General features: G+C 40.6%; 1 long non-coding RNA gene across 4 annotated transcripts in view; it reads left to right on the top strand.

The window, feature by feature from the left end:
• Window positions 1-14,150, top strand: part of LOC123802750 (uncharacterized) — a 377,446-nt gene that overhangs the window by 196,696 nt on the left and 166,600 nt on the right. For all 4 annotated transcript variants that reach the window (XR_015723501.1, XR_015723500.1, XR_006782633.2 and 1 more), the window contains one exon: window positions 11,509-11,580. This is a non-coding gene — a long non-coding RNA (uncharacterized LOC123802750). The remainder of the gene's footprint in view (window positions 1-11,508; window positions 11,581-14,150) is intronic.

Here is a 14,150-nt window from a genome sequence, read left to right as displayed (position 1 = left end):
AGGGCTCATGTTACATGGGACTGACATGCCCACAATGGGGTAGGAAATGTCACTCATTCCACAAGGAGAAGAATGACGTAATGACATCAGTGAGATCTGACCTGTCCACACTCCACATCTGCTTGAGAGACTGACTGAAGGTTAGACACAGAGGGAGATACGAAACACAGCCTCCTGTTGACTCCAGTGGGTACACACGATCAGGCCAGCTGACACTTGAGAAAGCACAGGGCTATGGCGCCCTTAAGGGAGTCCGACTGCCCTAACTTACGGCGTGTTTTCCATGTTCCTGCAGAAACACAAATCAGAAAGAAAGGCATGGAGAGACACCACACTTCACATAACACAACCTATAAAACGACAGTTTAATCTGCACAATAAATGTGATAACATTTCTAGGAATATAAAAAGACACTCAGATTAAAATCAACTGATAAACTGCCTACCACAGACTTATTAAAACAATTTGATCCAAGTATTTGTATTGAAATCAATGTATATTATGGAGGAAAAGCTAGTATGAAAAGGGATAAAGAAAAGTATAGACAAAAGCTGAAACAGTGAATGCTAGGAAAACTGTCGATGAGTGTAAATAAGCTATGAATGGGCTTTTTTATTTATTTATTTTTTTAAGTAGGCTCCATGCCCAGCGTGGAGCCCAGTGCAGGGCTGAAACTCACAATCTGGGATTAAGACCTGAGCTGAGGGATGCCTGCGTGGCTCAGTCGACTGTTAAGCGTCTGCCTTCATCTCAGGTCATGATCCCTAGGTCCTAGGATCAAGCCCCGCATCGGGATCCCTGCTCAGCAGGAAGCCTGCTTCTCCCTCTCCCACTCCCACCGCTTGTGTTCCCTCTCTCACTGCCTCTTTCTCTGTCAAATACATAAATAAAATCTTAAAAAAAAAAAAAAAAAGACCTGAGCTGAGATCAGGAGTCGGACGTGTAACTGACTGAGCTCCCCAGGAGCCCCAAGCTATGAATGTGCTTCGTCATCATGAGTAAAAACCATGAGAAATATGTACAAGGAAAGGGGAGGCTCCTTACTGCTCAGATCTCAGAGATCATGTGTACACAGAATTTGAAAAGCTCATGGAAAAACCAAGTAAAATAATTATCAGCATTTAACATACATGTCTGATTTTATTCCTATCACGTTATAGTTTTATTTTATATATTTTTAGTTCTCTGTAAAAATATTTCTTCCTGGAATATCTTTTTCTGTGTATTCAGTGGCAGGCAAACACGTGGTTTCTGCCTTTGCTGAGCTGAGAGGCTTGGGCAGCAAGAAACTGGCTTTAAGTACGTTGTCTTACAGAAGCTTGAAAGGGTTGAGGGAGGGAGCATGAATTGGGACAAAATATTTGATAACTAAAGGGGAAAATTTAGAGGACATCTTTCTTGTCGTCTACTTCTGACAAGAAAAAGAAAACCCTTTAGGTATTTTACTGGTATGCAGGTACAGCCATGTGAGAAATCCATGTATGTTTTCTAAGAAATGATATGCAAAGATGTATATTAGTTTACCAGTGTTAAGTTCTCTTATTTTTTTTACATTATGTTCACTTAGCCACTGTATCATACATCATTAGTTTTTGATGTAATGTCCAATGATTCATTAGTTGCATATAACACCCAGTGCTCATCACAATACATGCCCTCCTTAGTACCCATGTGTCTATTTATTTAAAAGTAGGCACCCACAGCCAAAGTTAGGCAGACCATGCCTTCCGTTTCAGGACCCACAAAATGTGCAAAATCTGGCTTTATGTTTGGCTACACAGAAACCCCTCCAAAAATCAAAGGGGGCTGTAAAAGACACCACATATTATGACTTAGGAAACAAAAATTAGAACCTAAAAAAAAAAAATGTAATAAAATCTGAAGTGGTATGTTCTTTTAAAAACGGCACTTTTTGAATAGCGAGAGTTAAGGGGGACATTTAAAATATAATTAGAGGTTATTTAGAAAATAATGCTAATGGGCAGACTATAAATCAGAACGCACTAGAGATGATCAGTGGTTAGCTGACAAGCATTTAACAGCTGGTTCCCCAAGTGTGTATCCAGCATGACAATTGTTGGTGTATCTGGTTATATTAATAAGTAAGGCAGAAATAAAACAGTGAAAATGTACATCAGAGCTTCTGCATCAGTAACTGAGTCATGTCTTTGCTGAATTGGGGAGTTAATAGTCCTTGAATCCTGAAAGAGATTTCCTCTGTGTGTGTGTGTGTGTCTGTGTCTGTGTCTGTGTGCATGCATACATGCGTGCATGCGTGTGTGTGCATGAGTGTGCGTGTGTGTGCACATGCGTGCATGTGTATGTGAGTGAGAGCCTGCATGCTGTTCACAGCATGATGAACAATAGTTGATGAACAATAGTTCATCTGCACTATTATCATTTTCTGTAACATTTTCTTAAGTCCCAGGAAAATCAACAAAACAATCAGTTTGAGTCGTAGTTTGTAGCACTTGCTGCCTTCTGTGGTGTAAACACTCCCACCGCGGCCAGTTCCAAGCTACCGATGCCGTCATTGCACACACAAATGGGGAGAGATCTGCAGCAGCCAGCACTAGTTAACGTTACTGCCGTAGGCGTAAATAACCTCAAAAGCAGAGATAATATGTAATGAAAAATAAGACAGTAAGAGTATTGTAGGTTTGGATAACTTAAAAAAAAATGATGGGGTATATATACACAATAGAATATTACTCAGCTATAAAAAAAGAATGAAACCTTGCCATTTACAATGACATGGATGGAACTAGAGGGTATTACGCTAAGTGAAATAAGGCAGAGAAAGACAAATACCATATGATTTCACTCATGTTTGAAATTTAAGAAACAAAACAAATGAGCAAAGGGGGAAAAAAGAGAGGCAAACCAAGAAATTGACTCTTAACTCTAGAGAACAAACTGAGGTTTACTGGAGGGGAGGTGGGTGTGGGGATGGGTAAGTAGGTGATGGGGTTTAAGGAGGGCGCTTGTGATGAGCACTGGATGTTGTATGGAATTGTTCAATCACTATATTGTACACCTGAAGCTAATACTATGCTGTATGTTAACTAACTGGAATTTAAATAAAAACAGAAAGAGAAAGAAGGGTGCTATCATTTTTATTATTATTATTATTTTTTTTAAGATTTTATTTATTTGACAGAGATAGAGACAGCCAGCGAGAGAGGGAACACAAGCAGGGGGAGTGGGAGAGGAAGAAGCAGGCTCATAGCGGAAGAGCCTGATGTGGGGCTGGATCCCAGAACGCCAGGATCACGCCCTGAGCCGAAGGCAGACGCTTAACCGCTGTGCCACCCAGGCGCCCCCCCCCCTTTTTTTTTTTATCATTTTTATTATAAACGTCAGTGTGAAAGGACTGGCCAACACAATTATTTAAAATTTTGGAAATCAAAATTAACACTGTTTGAAGATGGGAAAGTCAAAAGAATTAATAATAAACTAATAAAAAACATAAGGATGTTAAATACGATAGTCTTTTAGAAAGTAGGCATATACATGTAGGTAGTTTCCTGTAGTTAAATAGCATTGAATTTATAACAGAATTAAATATTTCATTTATAATAGCACAAATTGTTATAAACACTGAAGAACTCAAGGAACATTGTTCCCATACCTTTTTCCTGAGGGAACTACTAGGACACAGCCTTTAGACAACAGAAGTTACTAGAGACATCACCTTAAGAATAGTGCTGATCGGGACGCCTGGGTGGCGCAGTCGGTAAGCGTCTGCCTTCGGCTCAGGGCGTGATCCCGGCATTCTGGGATCGAGCCCCACATCAGGCTCCTCCGCTAGGAGCCTGCTTCTTCCTCTTCCACTCCCCCTGCTTGTGTTCCCTCTCTCGCTGGCTGTCTGTCTTTGTCAAATAAATAAATAAAATCTTTAAAAAAAAAAAAAGAATAGTGCTGACCACCAATTATAGGTACCTTATAAAGCAAAGACACCATATAGGTTAAAGTAGAGAGAATTAGTGCAATTGCCATATATTCTGACATGCTGGATGCAGCCTAATGATTGAAAATGAGAGATAACAGCAATAGTGTATGCAAAAAATTGAAGTGTTTTTAGCAATAATAATTGGTCTTAGTACCATTATATTGATACTGTCGTGTTTGTAATGTGGGATAGGGTGCATGAATAGTGATTAAATGTTTTAATTCTGTCATCCTGTGTTCTTGAGAATGAAGATTCTCAATGTGGAACAAAGATGTGATATGGAAGAGATTTAAAAAGCTTGCACTCCTAAATTTGCATTGGAAATATTTGTATGAACTCTCAAGTTTCATATACACTTTTCACAGCTGTGTTGAAAATTCTTAGAAACAATGATCCATTCAGTGGCAATGGCATTCCTAGGACCCAGGTTTTGGTTTTGATATACCATTTCCTACTTTCAGAAGCTTGAGTTTCTTGGAGAAATGATTGATTCTTGTCCTGGGGCAGGGGATGTGGAAGATGAGACTAGGACATCAGGACAAATCAGAGCAAACAAGATATCAAAATCTAGTAGGGTTATGTCAGAAGGACACAGTGGCCAACGTGATGGAACTCATACTGGCTAAAGCTGAGAGAGTTTGAGTTTCACTGAGGATAAAGCTTGTAATGGATTGAAACACGTCAAATATACTTAAATCCATGAATTTATAAACACATTTAAACATAAAACCAGTTGGTCCCATTGTGAAGATGAGAGGTAGCCAGTTTATTACCTTGAAAATCTAACATGTGTCTTGCTTTTTGTGTGTAAGCAACAGATACTAGCTGAGAATTACAGTTACTACAGTTAAATAAATGAACAAAAAAACTGATCAAATTAGAACATCACCGTTGTTTGCCCTGAATGAATTAATGGATGTAGGCATTGAACACTCAATGCGGATACCATAAAAAAAAGAGCAAAAGCCAGAAAATACTTACATCCAATGAAAAATTCAGTTCCCACTATGGTCTTGCCAAATAGATCAAATCTGATTTTGATCAAGCCCCTGAATTCAGCTGATGATTATCAAGCAACGCAAAGAACAGAACAACCTTTTTTTTTTAAAGATTTTATTTATTTATTCGACAGAGATAGAGACAGCCAGCGAGAGAGGGAACACAAGCAGGGGGAGTGGGAGAGGAAGAAGCAGGCTCATAGCGGAGGAGCCTGATGTGGGGCTCGATCCCATAACGCCGGGATCACGCCCTGAGCCGAAGGCAGACGCTTAACGGCTGTGCCACCCAGGCGCCCCCAGAACAACCTTTTTAAACACAGCATCAATAAGTAATACTCAGACTGTGGAAAACACTACGGTTCAAACAACCGAGGTTTTGCAACAGATAAATGTTATGGGAAAGAGGGATAGAATAAGCGAGACTAAAATCTGAAAACACACAAACCAAACGCTAACCAGCCTACTCCCCAACACCAGCAGCATTCAAACAAAGGAGAGGATTTATGACCAGCATGCTATGTAGCCTGACATTTCCAAGTGCCTGCAAAGCTTAGCTTGGTGCCTTTCCATGCATGTCACTTCTCATTCCTCTCTCCTTTGAATCTCTATAAGGAGAGAGGTTGGTAAATCTGAACCTGTTAAATGATCCATAATTACCCTCAACTTGTAAGAGTGGCACTAGGATAGACAAAGAATTTAGCCCAGCTGGAGTGGAGGAAATTTTCCAAGGAAAGAAACCCCTTTCTGAAGATCATGTGCCATCGAAGACGTGAGAAGACCAGTAGAGTACACAGTATGATGCGAAAATGGAACAGGAAGAAACTGTACTTCTTTTCTTCCCCTTTTCTAAATATCAGGAACATAGGGGAGAGGAAATTAAAGAGAAATCAAATATTTCAAGATCTGCTAAGTGAGTCGGGCCACCCAGAGAGCGCACATGGCATCTCCTTCCCCATCTTTGAAGACCAAAAACTGGGGCCAGCTTGCAGCTCTTACTCATTCATCATTTTCCGCATGGTATGTGGAAATGCCTCCAGTGGCGCCATTGAGCTTGGCCAGGAGAACCAAGTGGTCTGTGTGATGGAAGTAAAAAGCCTTTAGGGTTTGAAGCTGAATTCAGAGGAGAACCAGATGCCCAAGAGCTGCATCTTCTTGGAGTAAAAATCCATCCCCTATAGAAAAGTCAGAAGAGCCAAGGTCTGCCATCCAAAGAATAACAAGTCCCATGTCCCCAGAAGAGTACAAACCAACCCTCCTCAAATCCAGGGGCTCAGGACAACTTATTGTTTAAATCATGTTCCTTCGCAAAAACAAGGCAAATGGTGTCGAGAAACATTTGTTTGTGCTGTATCAGTAAAAGTAAAATCTCTGGGAGGGCCAGAGAAAATAAAGGAGGCTCTAAACGTGTCAAGGAAACTGCTCTAGGATGCTGGAAAAGATTGTGACTGTGCTGTGCATGCACAAATATCGGTAACGTTATTTCTGGTAATTTTGAAAGGTAGAAAATGTGCCTAGTAAGTTGTTGCACCAGAATAAAGACATCTTCATGCAGATTGCTGCACGTGTCATCAGGTCCCTCCTAACTGTATGTTTAAGGCACTACAATAAGACGAATGGATGCAGAAAAGTTAAAATCCTGGGGAAAAGATCAAACCCAACACACAACCACAAAGATATGACCTCGGGGTAAAGATCAAAGCAAGAGTGCTGTAGTATGGTCCTATGTTAAGTCTTCGGAAATAGTTAAGACAGGTCTTAGCAGAACCTCTCAGCTGGGCAAAACAGCTGCCAGTGTGAGGGCATTGTCCTCGCACAGCCTTACCTATGCATGGAAGTAGTGACAGAGTCTAGGATGACCTCTGTCTTGTCGTTGAAGGTTTGTATCTAAGAGGCCAGTCACTCATCTTTTTGGTTCACATGTCTTCAGAACAAGAGGAGCTGCATCCAAGTAAACCCTTCTGCATCTGGAGATGATTTAGGAGACATAGTTTTTTAATTTAAGCCTGATCCTCATGCTGGAATGAGAGGAGGCTTTGGCATCTTGGAAGAGAAGTGAAGATTTGGAAACCATATATTGGAGGCTGGTTACAAGTGTCCAAACACAAGTCCCCTTGAAGCACATCTTGTATGCAGGTCCCTGTGCATCCCCTCCTCCTTGAATTTGGGCTGTCTCCCTGACCCTAGTGGTCACATGATGGTGTGCTCCTCCATGCCTGAGTCTCGGGTAGGTGTGGAAGATTTACTGCTGTGATTTCACAATCCCTGAGCCACCACGTACGAAATCCAGCTTCCCTGCTGACAGGACCACAGTGAGACCTTGAGATTTAGGAAGAGGCTCTGAGACCATATGGGAATCCCAGATGTCTGGACATCCCAGCAGAGGTCAGCCTTCTAAGGATCCCTGACAAGCTGTCAGAAATAGGTCTAAACCATTTTAAGTGTTACATTCCAGTCAGGCTCTTTCAGATAGCTTTGGCTTCAGCCAATATCACCTTGAGGAAAAACTACTGACTTGGCCCAACTGACTCACACAATCATGAGAGAGAATAAAATCATCGTTTTAAGAAAATACGAAGTGTTAGGATAGATTGTAACATAGCAGTGAAAAAGCAATACTAACATCGACTATAATCAGAAGCAGATTACATAATATGAACTGAAGGCACTACCATATCTGTTTGTAAGTAGCCTAGCAGATGCTGTTCCCTCTGTGAACTACTCTCTGCTTTGAGCAGCAAAAGCCTACTTGCCAGTAGAGTGCTGAAGCCTACCTAACCTGACTTCCCCTAAAGAGAAGCGACTTCCCCCTGTGCCTCTGTCATTCCCTTGTGATACACGTAGCCAGGTCGCCAGGGAGATAGGTAGGTAGGTAGGTCAGCAAATAGGTGACCTAGGTGGGTGGTTAGTAGATCTAATGAGATCACAGTGATCTGCATAGAAGTCTGGCATGGTGTACTCAAGAACTTTTGTTGACTGAATGAGTAAACTTTGTTTCCAGACTTGTGTAGAACCTTTACATGGATTTTGTAAGGAAGAAACGTGAAACCTACATTGTGGAATCACTCGCTATCAAATACGTGTTGTAAGTGTAGTAAATATCCCATCCATCCAACTTTTATATCTAATTATTGAAATCCGTTAGTTTTAAACATCCCTTTTAGTTGTTTTTGGAAGAAAATTCTGGAATGTGGGAACCATAAATTTTCTTAACATCTTCTGCAGCCAGAGTGCTGACTCCTGATCTGTTCTCCTCTTCCTGTGTCCTGGCCAGCTACAATTTATTGCTTAAGAAATAACAAAGTTAAGCCTTATAACATTGAAATATTTCAGTAACAAATTGCAAGAAATAACAAAAAGGAGACAGTAAACATCATCTGCTTGTCTCTGGCTCCTTTGCATTTGCAAAAGTAAAAATCCGACATTTAGGGCGCCTGGTTGCCTCCATTGAGAGAGCATGTGACTCTTGATCTTGGGGTTATGAGTTTGAGCCCCATGTTGGGCATAGAGTTTACTTAATATAAAAAAAATTCCAACGTTTTCCATCTAAGCAGAATCATCGTTTAAAAACAAAAATAGGGGCGCCTGGCTGGCTCAGTTGGTGAGGCATGCAGTTCTTGATCTAAGACCATGAGTTCGAGCCCCGTGTTGGGCGTGGAACCTACTAAGAAAAATAAAAACAGTGGAAAATTTTCGGCCCCTTAAATAAATATGCTTGAATAGTCATATACTAATTATGCAGATTGTAGTTCTCAGTAAAATTTCATCAGCATTTTGGGTCATTCTGTATTTATTGGATCCCCGGAAAAGAAGACTTTTATTCCCCGAGGAGGATTCAAAACATAAGTCAGGCGAAAACACTGATCCGTTCACTCACAGGACCTCAGGATATATGAGCGTTGGAAGGGAAGTTGGACACTTTCTAGATTACATTCACGGCACTGTTTGGTGCTTCCTATTACATCCCTGGTACACGGGCACCCAGCTGTGTTTGAACAGCTTCAGGAATGAGGACCTTCAAAGTCCTAGAAAACTGTCATTCTGAGTGGCTGAAAAATGGAGCTGTCTACAAAGATAAGAATAAATGGCATTTGAAAAAGAGTATCCTGCCTTATGGTTTTCAGGCACAAATACATCAGGAGGTAAATGTTGTGAACATCATGTAAATTCAAATTAAATTATTTGAAGTTCATAATGGCTACAACAAGAGGGTCAGTACTAATCCAACACCAGTAGTGGAATTTTTCTGATATTTGGAAAAGTTCAAGAGACCATTCAAGCAATGAAATGGTTGATAACTTAGTAAATTCTTTGTAGATAAGTCAGCTGAAAACCACAAGAAAACAGATCTAAAGATGGAAAATAAGAGAAGTGAATGTTATAGGAAAGATAAAAAGTTACCATGCCGTTGGGTTACAAAGACAATGGATGTGGAGTTCAATTTGTTGCATAAAGATACTCAGTTAGAGGCTTTTAGGGATATAGGAAGGATTTCAGAGTCTTAACACAGAAATACCTTAAGCATGTTCCCGTCTGAAAACCTGAAAAGAGATGAAATCTTTACAGAAGTTTTTCATTAAAAAAAAAAAAAAATCCAAAACCTTATATACATCTCTGTCCCCACCATAACATACGCTTTCCTTAGCTCTGAGGCAGGGGTATACCATGTACTCAGGAAATGTTTGCTGAAAGAAAGAATGAAAATGGGACTTTTCCTAATGGTACCCTGAGTATAGGTAAAATGAAGATAAAATAATAAATAATTGAACTGAATTAAAGAGGTTGGCCATGTGATCATTGCACATTTTTGGAAGTGATGGTCTTTGCTGGAATATTCTACACACGGTATATTGGTGTTCCTAAGAAGGCAAATTGGGGGACAGATTTGGAATTAAGGATGTCTGCTGTCACAGAATTCTTTGTTCCAGCTTGGTGCCGCTAAACCATAGTGTCTCTTTGGTTTTCAGGTATTACTGGAGACGCTTGAAAGTCATACTGCATTCTTCAAAGTGTTTATGTAAAACTTACATAAGTTATCACGTTATAAATTCATTTCTTGGCCTCTTAGTTATTTCCTGTTACTTTAGTTTTCAGACAAGATGAAATTCAATCACTTAAAAAGACATTTACAACCAGGCCACTGCACAAACCCCAAATTCTGAAATTACTTTTCTTCCTGGCTTCTGTGGAAACATATGTCAAGTTCATTCTTTCATGTATGTCCAGAAGTATGATCAGGATGTTAGGATTGTTTTTGGCCAGTCTGTAGAAGCTCCTAGTGGTAGCTGGGAGGTATGGGTGCTGTGTAGACCGCGCACTTTGTACACTAACTAGCCAGGTAGGAAGAGAGCACTTAATCCTCACCCAAGCCAGAAAAGAGCACAGCTAATTCGGCGGGGGATACTCTTAGAAGCTGTGATTTTAGCATCACGCACAGTCTACAGATAGAGAATCATCTCCGATGTCTTTGAAGTGCCTCGGTAAGTTGTGCTGGTGACAGATGGGAATATCGAACGTATTCAGAGGAGAATGAAGCTGCATATAGATCAGTTGAACGTATCACGTGGTGTCACTGCTCGGTGTGGGCATCCTGCACTTGATTTGCATACTTAGTTAATATGCAACTTGAATATAGGCTATTGATTCTTTTAAAGCATTTGAATATGTAACGAGTGGCAGAAATAGAGGGTTCAAGATAGCAAAGAGGGTTTGAAAACCTTCATCCTGGATGACTGCACTCCATCCTCCATTTTCATGCCTCATTTTGGGGGGCATCATCTGCTTGTGTTGTTAAAATGTACACACAGGAAGTTGAATTTTCCATTTGAATTTTTGATTTCCAGCCCCAAACTAGAAACTGCCGAAAATCCATGAATAGAAAAATAAATTCTCTTGTATTCATGGATGTATACCATGGGTAATTATAGTGAACACTTTAAAGCATGCATCACATGCATGAATCCAATCAGTCTGATAATAAGCACAGAAGAATGTATCGATTAGACAGCAGGAATCACCTGACCCAGTGCATTCCGAAGATGGGCGTACGTGGGTCATGTGAGAGCACTGACCCTTGAGTTGTGCGGGAGATATCGGGCACGGAATGTTAGGGTGTGGGAGAGACAGGCAAGCAAGGTGCTGTGGTCTCTCCAGCTGTGATCATTCCGAATCTTTGGGCCAGCTGCCCCTGTGCATCACTCTCACTAGGGACCAGTCCACCGGCATGGAGCATGGGGAGCCCCGTCTCTTCTCTGTGTGCCCGGGAGCTCAAGAGTGTCATAGGCAGTCCCCTCAGAAGGAAGCTATGACATTACTACACCAGCGTTTGGATGAAAATGTGGTCCTAAAGCTCACCTGTTGAACCTGCTATGTCTATCACAGACCTGTCAACCTTGCTAGGACCTCTTAAAAATCTGTACAGGGATGTGTAAGTGATCCGTAGCTGTTTGCAAGTTCATTGCTTCGGATTGTCTCAACTCACCATTGCAAAACTGTTCTCAGACTATTACGTACCGTGCCAGGCCAATGACTTCGCTTCTTGTTTTGCATTTTCTTCCTAGGGTGTCTCCATGTGTGGAATATGGCCACTGAAAGCAAACAAACAGATGATCTCCACACGCACCCTTTTTCAGGTAAGGAAGCTTATATACGGAGAGCTTGCAGCAACAATCCCAAAACGCAGGGTTGTTGATGGCAGAAGGTGGCTCACACTTTCTGCAGGCGTTAAATGGCCAGAGGTGTATTAATTAATGCCTGTATGTTTGTTCTTCTGTTATAAAGCTGCAGGCTTCATGGGTCTGTTTTGTTAATGATATCCAAATGAGATTCTTCAAAGATTTTCATTAAGTTCAAGTTACACCCAACTCGCACTAATATTTTTTCAGTGTCAAAAGCTATAGAATATATAAATTTAAAAACATCAGAATTCTAACCTGCTTAAAACACAATTCTTAATTTGTTGTGATTTTTAAATATTGTCTTAGAGTTACGTTTTCTTGTTAGAAATTACGCTCTTCATAAGGTGTTTTAGTATGCGTTCTCGTTTAACACTTTTTCACCATCATTTTCCACAATCCCAAATGTGCTTCAGAATTATAAATTGTTAAGTTCATGGTTGTCTTTTGGTCGAAATACCAAAACCTTGTCTACTAATCTCTTTTGTGGGCATTTCACAATTTTTACTGCTATGTGTATTTCCTGGAACATAACTAGATTTGTTAATACGGTTTCCTTTTGGTAAAGATTTGGGAAGGAGGTTATTGGGATTAATATTTCGAGAATGAATAAAAACATTGTGATAAAGACACAAGAGCCAGTAGGTCAGGAGAGGCCTTTGGGCAAATTCCATCTCATCCCTGTACCATCGTGGGACCTCAGCAAGTACTGAATCTTTGGAACTTCGGTTTTCTTGTTAGGAAATGAGTGTAGACACACATATCTAACAGGAATCTTGTTAGGATGGTCGACAAAGTATTCCATCCGGTAGTAAAATATGGCAAGTGCTCAATTAATGATGTTTAATATTTTCTTCATGGGTCTTGAAATATCCTTTTCCAGAGTATTATGATATATCCCTTTCCCACCATCTGCCTGGGGTACATCTCTTTTTAACGTATGTGGTTTATGTATTGGGCCTACGTTTATACCTTAACTTTGCTTTCTCTAATTTTCTCTGGTTTTGTCCTTCTTAAATGAAGCAAGTAGTTATTATGTTATGGAGAAAAGTAGTGGATGAAGAGACAGTCCATCCTATGAATTGATTAAAGCACCAGATAATATTGTAATGAATGTTTATCAGACTTAAATGGCCCACAAGAATCCCCACCTGACGTACCATTTCTCTAGACATGTGAACATAGAATATTGGATCCTAGACATGGAGAACCCAGGGGCAAAAAGGGCATTGAAAGCCCAGAGCATCTGAGGAGATACTTGGGGATTCTCCCCTTGCATCTGAAGAGAGCTGCAGATAGCGTAGTGCTGGGCGGCGCTGTACTGCCTGCATTCTGAGGTTTCGAGATCAGCCATGGCTGTTTCAGGAGCCATGGCTCAGCTTTGTGAACCTCTCTCAGGAGTTACAGGAACAGTAGACGATGATGATGTACTGCATGGGACTGTATGCTCCTTGAACTCAGAGCCACCATTCCTGGTGATTTTTTAAGTTTTAATTTTTTTTAAGGGCAGCTTTAGGTTTATAACAAGATTGGGAGGGAGGTGCAGAGGTTTGTCCTATAGCTCCTGCTCCGTCACACGTAGACGGCCTTCCCCATAATCAGCATCCCTTACCAGAATTGTACATTTTTTACCAAAGATGTGCCCACGTTGACCCATTGTGACCACCCAACCCCCACATCTTACCACAGAGTTCACTATTGCGGTTGTACGTTCGGCGCTTTTGGACATAGAATGGCATGTGTCCACCATTATAGTGTCATACAGAGTAGCTTCACTGCCCTAGAAATCCTCTGTGCCCTGCCTGTCCAACTGCTCCACTCCCTAACCTAATGCTTGGGAAAGAACAACGTTTGTTTCATTAAAAGTCACACATGATAATGAAAAACAGAAACAGAGCAGAATCGGAAATGCATCCATGCCCTTGACATTTTTAGAGACAGTTCCTACTTTCTCCTCTCTTCTGTATATGCACAGGCGCTGAACCCACGGGCCCATGTTTGCACATTGTGTGGTCACAGCCATGCCTGCTTCTCAGAGAAGTGTAACAGTGGCTTTCACGTTAACCGCTAGTGAGTCAAATAATGTCTTCTGTGCAGAAAATATAATGCTAAGCATTTTAATTAGTTATCTTTGTGGTTGTTTCTCTTGATTTATTTTCCTGTGGAAATGTAAGGAAAAATATGCTTATATATTTAGAGATGCATACAGAGTGCAGAGTCACACGTAAATAGGTACTGATTTTACTTTTAAAAGTGTAATTTGTAATCCTTTTCATGGTCCACTGAGGCTATTTTGTATTTTAATATGTCTAATACAATGTGCCCTTTTCACAGAGTCATTTTGTTTTGAAAAGATACAGACTTTAGTACTTTGTAGTAATATAAAGCAGAAAAGTCAGCTTCTCCTTCAATGTGTAAAAGTATACAAATGTTTATGGTGTTAACTTGGAATAAGAAAAAAATATTCTGCCTACAGATGCTTATGAAAACAGTCATTTTTCTTTTCTCGGCAGTGCCTTTTGGGTGGA

This window comes from Ursus americanus, chromosome X (assembly GCF_024610735.1).
Source record: "Ursus americanus isolate L20-20 chromosome X, mUrsAme1.1.p, whole genome shotgun sequence".
Taxonomy (NCBI): domain Eukaryota; kingdom Metazoa; phylum Chordata; class Mammalia; order Carnivora; family Ursidae; genus Ursus; species Ursus americanus.
The sequence above is the reverse complement of the archived record's forward strand: the minus strand, read 5'-3'. Positions and strand labels throughout refer to the sequence as shown.